The sequence below is a fragment of the Phyllobates terribilis genome, unplaced genomic scaffold, assembly GCF_046119375.1.
Source record: "Phyllobates terribilis strain yellow unplaced genomic scaffold, ASM4611937v1 Scaffold_7__3_contigs__length_470593459, whole genome shotgun sequence".
In the NCBI taxonomy this organism is placed as follows: Eukaryota; Metazoa; Chordata; class Amphibia; order Anura; family Dendrobatidae; genus Phyllobates; species Phyllobates terribilis.
This window is the reverse complement of record NW_027362767.1, coordinates 23057428-23064755: the sequence shown is the minus strand read 5'-3', so window position 1 is coordinate 23064755 and position 7328 is coordinate 23057428.

Below are 7328 nucleotides of genomic sequence, written 5' to 3'. Positions count from 1 at the left end.
GTAATGTATGTACACAGTGTCTGCACCAGCAGAATAGTGAGTGCAGCTCTGGAGTATAATACAGGATGTAACTCAGGATCAGTAATGTATGTACACAGTGACTGCACCAGCAGAATAGTGAGTGCAGCTCTGGAGTATAATAGAGGAAGTAACTCAGGATCAGTAATGTAATATATGTACACAGTGACTGCACCAGCAGAATAGTGAGTGCAGCTCCGGAGTATAATACAGGATGTAACTCAGGATCAGTAATGTAATGTATGTACACAGTGACTGCACCAGCAGAATAGTGAGTGCAGCTCTGGGGTATAATACAGGATGTAACTCAGGATCAATAATGTAATGTATGTACACAGTGACTCCACCAGCAGAATAGTGAGTGCAGCTCTGGAGTATAATACAGGATGTAACTCAGGATCAGTAATGTAATGTATGTACACAGTGATTGCACCAGCAGAATAGTGAGTGCAGCTCTGGAGTATAATACAGGCTATAACTCAGGATCAGTAATGTAATGTATGTACACAGTGACTGCACCAGCAGAATAGTGAGAGCAGCTCTGGAGTATAATACAGGATGTAACTCAGGATCAGTAATGTAATGTATGTACACAGTGACTGCACCAGCAGAATAGTGAGAGCAGCTCTGGAGTATAATACCGGATGTAACTCCGGATCAGTAATGTAATGTATGTACACAGTGACTGCACCAGCAGAATAGTGAGTGCAGCTCTGGAGTATAATACAGGATGTAACTCAGGATCAGTAATGTAATGTATGTACATAGTGACTGCACCAGCAGAATAGTGAGTGCTGCTCTGGAATATAATACAGGATGTAACTCAGGATCAGTAATGTAATGTATGTACACAGTGACTGCACCAGCAGAATAGTGAGTGCAGCTCTGGAGTATAATACAGGATGTAACTCAGGATCAGTAATGTATGTACACAGTGACTGCACCAGCAGAATAGTGAGTGCAGCTCTGGAGTATAATAGAGGAGGTAACTCAGGATCAGTAATGTAATATATGTACACAGTGACTGCACCAGCAGAATAGTGAGCGCAGCTCTGGAGTATAATACAGGATGTAACTCAGGATCAGTAATGTAATGTATGTACACAGTGACTGCACCAGCAGAATAGTGAGTGCAGCTCTGGAGTATAATAGAGGAGGTAACTCAGGATCAGTAATGTAATATATGTACACAGTGACTGCACCAGCAGAATAGTGAGCGCAGCTCTGGAGTATAATACAGGATGTAACTCAGGATCAGTAATGTAATGTATGTACACAGTGACTGCACCAGCAGAATAGTGAGTGCAGCTCTGGAGTATAATACAGAATGTAACTCAGGATCAGTAATGTATGTACACAGTGACTGCACCAGCAGAATAGTGAGTGCAGCTCTGGAGTATAATACAGGATGTAACTCAGGATCAGTAATGTAATGTATGTACACAGTGACTGCACCAGCAGAATAGTGAGTGCAGCTCTGGAGTATAATACAGGATGTAACTCAGGATCAGTAATGTAATGTATGTACACAGTGACTGCACCAGGAGAATAGTGAGTGCAGCTCTGGAGTATAATACAGGAGGTAACTCAGGATCAGTAATGTAATGTATGTACACAGTGACTGCACCAGCAGAATAGTGAGTGCAGCTCTGGAGTATAATACAGGAGGTAACTCCGGATCAGTACAGGATCAGTAATGTAATGTTTGTACACAGTGACTGCACCAGCAGAATAGTGAGTGCAGCTCTGGAGTATAATACAGGAGGTAACTCCGGATCAGTACAGGATCAGTAATGTAATGTTTGTACACAGTGACTGCACCAGCAGAATAGTGAGTGCAGCTCTGGAGTATAATACAGGATGTAACTCAGGATCAGTAATGTAATGTATGTACACAGTGACTGCACCAGCAGAATAGTGAGTGCAGCTCTGGGGTGTAATACAGGATGTAACTCAGGATCAGTGATGTAATGTATGTACACAGTGACTGCACCAGCAGAATAGTGAGTGCAGCTCTGTAGTATAATACAGGATGTAACTCAGGATCAGTAATGTAATGTATGTACACAGTGACTGCACCTTGCAGAATAGTGAGTGCAGCTCTGGAGTATAATACAGGATGTAACTCAGGATCAGTAATGTAATGTATGTATGCAGTGACTGCACCAGCAGAATAGTGAGTGCAGCTCTGGAGTATAATACAGGATGTAACTCAGGATCAGTAATGTAATGTATGTACACAGTGACTGCACCAGCAGAATAGTGAGTGCAGCTCTGGGGTATAATACAGGATGTAACTCAGGATCAGTAATGTATGTACACAGTGACTGCACCAGCAGAATAGTGAGTGCAGCTCTGGAGTATAATAGAGGAGGTAACTCAGGATCAGTAATGTAATATATGTACACAGTGACTGCACCAGCAGAATAGTGAGTGCAGCTCTGGAGTATAATACAGGATGTAACTCAGGATCAGTAATGTAATGTATGTACACAGTGTCTGCACCAGCAGAATAGTGAGTGCAGCTCTGGAGTATAATACAGGATGTAACTCAGGATCAGTAATGTAATGTATGTACACAGTGTCTGCACCAGCAGAATAGTGAGTGCAGCTCTGGAGTATAATACAGGATGTAACTCAGGATCAGTAATGTATGTACACAGTGACTGCACCAGCAGAATAGTGAGTGCAGCTCTGGAGTATAATAGAGGAAGTAACTCAGGATCAGTAATGTAATATATGTACACAGTGACTGCACCAGCAGAATAGTGAGTGCAGCTCCGGAGTATAATACAGGATGTAACTCAGGATCAGTAATGTAATGTATGTACACAGTGACTGCACCAGCAGAATAGTGAGTTACAGCTCTGGGGTATAATACAGGATGTAACTCAGGATCAATAATGTAATGTATGTACACAGTGACTCCACCAGCAGAATAGTGAGTGCAGCTCTGGAGTATAATACAGGATGTAACTCAGGATCAGTAATGTAATGTATGTACACAGTGATTGCACCAGCAGAATAGTGAGTGCAGCTCTGGAGTATAATACAGGCTATAACTCAGGATCAGTAATGTAATGTATGTACACAGTGACTGCACCAGCAGAATAGTGAGAGCAGCTCTGGAGTATAATACAGGATGTAACTCAGGATCAGTAATGTAATGTATGTACACAGTGACTGCACCAGCAGAATAGTGAGAGCAGCTCTGGAGTATAATACCGGATGTAACTCCGGATCAGTAATGTAATGTATGTACACAGTGACTGCACCAGCAGAATAGTGAGTGCAGCTCTGGAGTATAATACAGGATGTAACTCAGGATCAGTAATGTAATGTATGTACATAGTGACTGCACCAGCAGAATAGTGAGTGCAGCTCTGGAGTATAATACAGGATGTAACTCAGGATCAGTAATGTATGTACACAGTGACTGCACCAGCAGAATAGTGAGTGCAGCTCTGGAGTATAATACAGGATGTAACTCAGGATCAGTAATGTAATATATGTACACAGTGACTGCACCAGCAGAATAGTGAGAGCTGCTCTGGAGTATAATACAGGATGTAACTCAGGATCAGTAATGTAATGTATGTATACAGTGACTGCACCAGCAGAATAGTGAGTGCAGCTCTGGAGTATAATACAGGATGTAACTCAGGATCAGTAATGTATGTACACAGTGACTGCACCAGCAGAATAGTGAGTGCAGCTCTGGAGTATAATAGAGGAGGTAACTCAGGATCAGTAATGTAATATATGTACACAGTGACTGCACCAGCAGAATAGTGAGCGCAGCTCTGGAGTATAATACAGGATGTAACTCAGGATCAGTAATGTAATGTATGTACACAGTGACTGCACCAGCAGAATAGTGAGTGCAGCTCTGGAGTATAATACAGGATGTAACTCAGGATCAGTAATGTAATGTATGTACACAGTGACTGCACCAGCAGAATAGTGAGTGCAGCTCTGGAGTATAATACAGGATGTAACTCAGGATCAGTAATGTAATGTATGTACACAGTGACTGCACGAGGAGAATAGTGAGTGCAGCTCTGGAGTATAATACAGGAGGTAACTCAGGATCAGTAATGTAATGTATGTACACAGTGACTGCACCAGCAGAATAGTGAGTGCAGCTCTGGAGTATAATACAGGAGGTAACTCCGGATCAGTACAGGATCAGTAATGTAATGTTTGTACACAGTGACTGCACCAGCAGAATAGTGAGTGCAGCTCTGGAGTATAATACAGTAGGTAACTCCGGATCAGTACAGGATCAGTAATGTAATGTTTGTACACAGTGACTGCACCAGCAGAATAGTGAGTGCAGCTCTGGGGTGTAATACAGGATGTAACTCAGGATCAGTAATGTAATGTATGTACACAGTGACTGCATCTTGCAGAATAGTGAGTGCAGCTCTGGAGTATAATACAGGATGTAACTCAGGATCAGTAATGTAATGTATGTATGCAGTGACTGCACCAGCAGAATAGTGAGTGCAGCTCTGGAGTATAATACAGGATGTAACTCAGGATCAGTAATGTAATGTATGTACACAGTGACTGCACCAGCAGAATAGTGAGTGCAGCTCTGGAGTATAATACAGGATGTAACTCAGGATCAGTAATGTAATGTATGTACACAGTGACTGCACCTTGCAGAATAGTGAGTGCAGCTCTGGAGTATAATACAGGATGTAACTCAGGATCAGTAATGTAATGTATGCACTCAGTGACTGCACCAGCAGAATAGTGAGTGCAGCTCTGGAGTATAATACAGGATGTAACTCAGGATCAGTAATGTAATGTATGTACACAGTGACTGCACCAGCAGAATAGTGAGTGCAGCTCTGGAGTGTAATACAGGAGGTAACTCAGGATCAGTAATGTAATGTATGTACACATTGACAGTACCAGCAGAATGGTGAGTGCAGCTCTGGAGTATAATACAGGAGGTGACTCAGGATCAGTAATGTAATGTATGTACACAGTGACTGCACCAGCAGAATACTGAGTGCAGCTCTGGAGTATAATACAGGATGTAACTCAGGATCAGTAATGTAATGTATGTACACAGTGACTGCACCAGCAGAATAGTGAGTGCAGCTCTGGAGTATAATACAGGATGTAACTCAGGATCAGTAATGTAGTGTATGTACACAGTGACTTCACCAGCAGAATAGTGAGTGCAGCTCTGGAGTATAATACAGGATGTAACTCAGGGTCAGTAATGTAATGTATGTACACAGTGACTGTACCAGCAGAATAGTGAGTGCAGCTCTGGAGTATAATACAGGATGTAACTCATGATCAGTAATGTAATGTATGTACACAGTGACTGCACCAGCAGAATAGTGAGTGCAGCTCTGGAGTATAATACAGGAGGCAACTCAGGATCAGTAATGTAATGTATTTACACAGTGACTGCACCAGCAGAATAGTGAGTGCAGCTCTGGAGTATAATACAGGATGTAACTCTGGATCAGTAATGTAATGTATGTACACAGTGACTGCACCAGCAGAATAGTGAGTGCAGCTTTGGAGTATAATGCTGGATGTAACTCAGGATCAGTAATGTAATGTATGTACACAGTGACTGCACCAGCAGATTAGTGAGTGCAGCTCTGGAGGATAATACAGGATGTAACTCAGGATCAGTAATGTAATGTATGTACACAGTGACTGCACCAGCAGAATAGTGAGTGCTGCTCTGGAGTATAATACCGGATGTAACTCAGGATCAGTAATGTAATGTATGTACACAGTGACTGCACCAGCAGAATAGTGAGTGCAGCTCTGGAGTATAATACAGGATATAACTCAGGATCAGTAATGTATGTACACAGTGACTGCACCAGCAGAATAGTGAGTGCAGCTCTGGAGTATAATACAGGATGTAACTCTGGATCAGTAATGTAATGTATGTACACAGTGACTGCACCAGCAGAATAGTGAGTGCAGCTTTGGAGTATAATACAGGAGGTAACTCATGATCAGTAATGTAATGTATGTACACAGTGACTGCACCAGCAGAATAGTGAGTGCAGCTCTGGAGTATAATACTGGATGTAACTCAGGATCAGTAATGTAATGTATGTACACAGTGACTGCACCAGCAGTTTAGTGAGTGCAGCTCTGGAGGATAATACAGGATGTAACTCAGGATCAGTAATGTAATGTATGTACACAGTGACTGCACCAGCAGAATAGTGAGTGCTGCTCTGGAGTATAATACCGGATGTAACTCAGGATCAGTAATGTAATGTATGTACACAGTGACTGCACCAGCAGAATAGTGAGTGCCGCTCTGGAGTATAATACAGGATATAACTCAGGATCAGTAATGTAATGTATGCACACAGTGACTGCACCAGCAGAATAGTGAGTGCTGCTCTGGAGTATAATACAGGATGTAACTCAGGATCAGTAATGTAATGTAATTACACAGTGACTGCACCAGCAGAATAGTGAGTGCAGCTCTGGGGTATAATACAGGAGGTAACTCAGGATCAGTAATGTAATGTATGTACACAGTGACTGCACCAGCAGAATAGTGAGTGCAGCTCTGGGGTATAATACACGATGTAACTCAGGATCAGTAATGTAATGTATGAACACAGTGACTGCACCAGCAGAATAGTGAGTGCAGCTCTGGGGTATAATACAGGATGTAACTCAGGATCAGTAATGTAATATATGTACACAGTGACTGCACCAGCAGAATAGTGAGTGCAGCTCCGGAGTATAATACAGGATGTAACTCAGGATCAGTAATGTAATGTATGTACACAGTGACTGCACCAGCAGAATAGTGAGTGCAGCTCCGGAGTATAATGCAGGATGTAACTCAGGATCAGTAATGTAATGTATGTACACAGTGACTGCACCAGCAGAATAGTGAGTGCAGCTCTGGAGTATAATACAAGATATAACTCAGGATCAGTAATGTAATGTATGTACACAGTGACTGCACCAGCAGAATAGTGAGTGCAGCTCTGGAGTATAATACAGGAGGTAACTCAGGATCAGTAATGTAATGTATGTACACAGTGACTGCACCAGCAGAATAGTGAGTGCTGCTCTGGAGTATAATACAGGATGTAACTCAGGATCAGTAATGTAATGTAATTACACAGTGACTGCACCAGCAGAATAGTGAGTGCAGCTCTGGGGTATAATACAGGAGGTAACTCAGGATCAGTAATGTAATGTATGTACACAGTGACTGCACCAGCAGAATAGTGAGTGCAGCTCTGGGGTATAATACACGATGTAACTCAGGATCAGTAATGTAATGTATG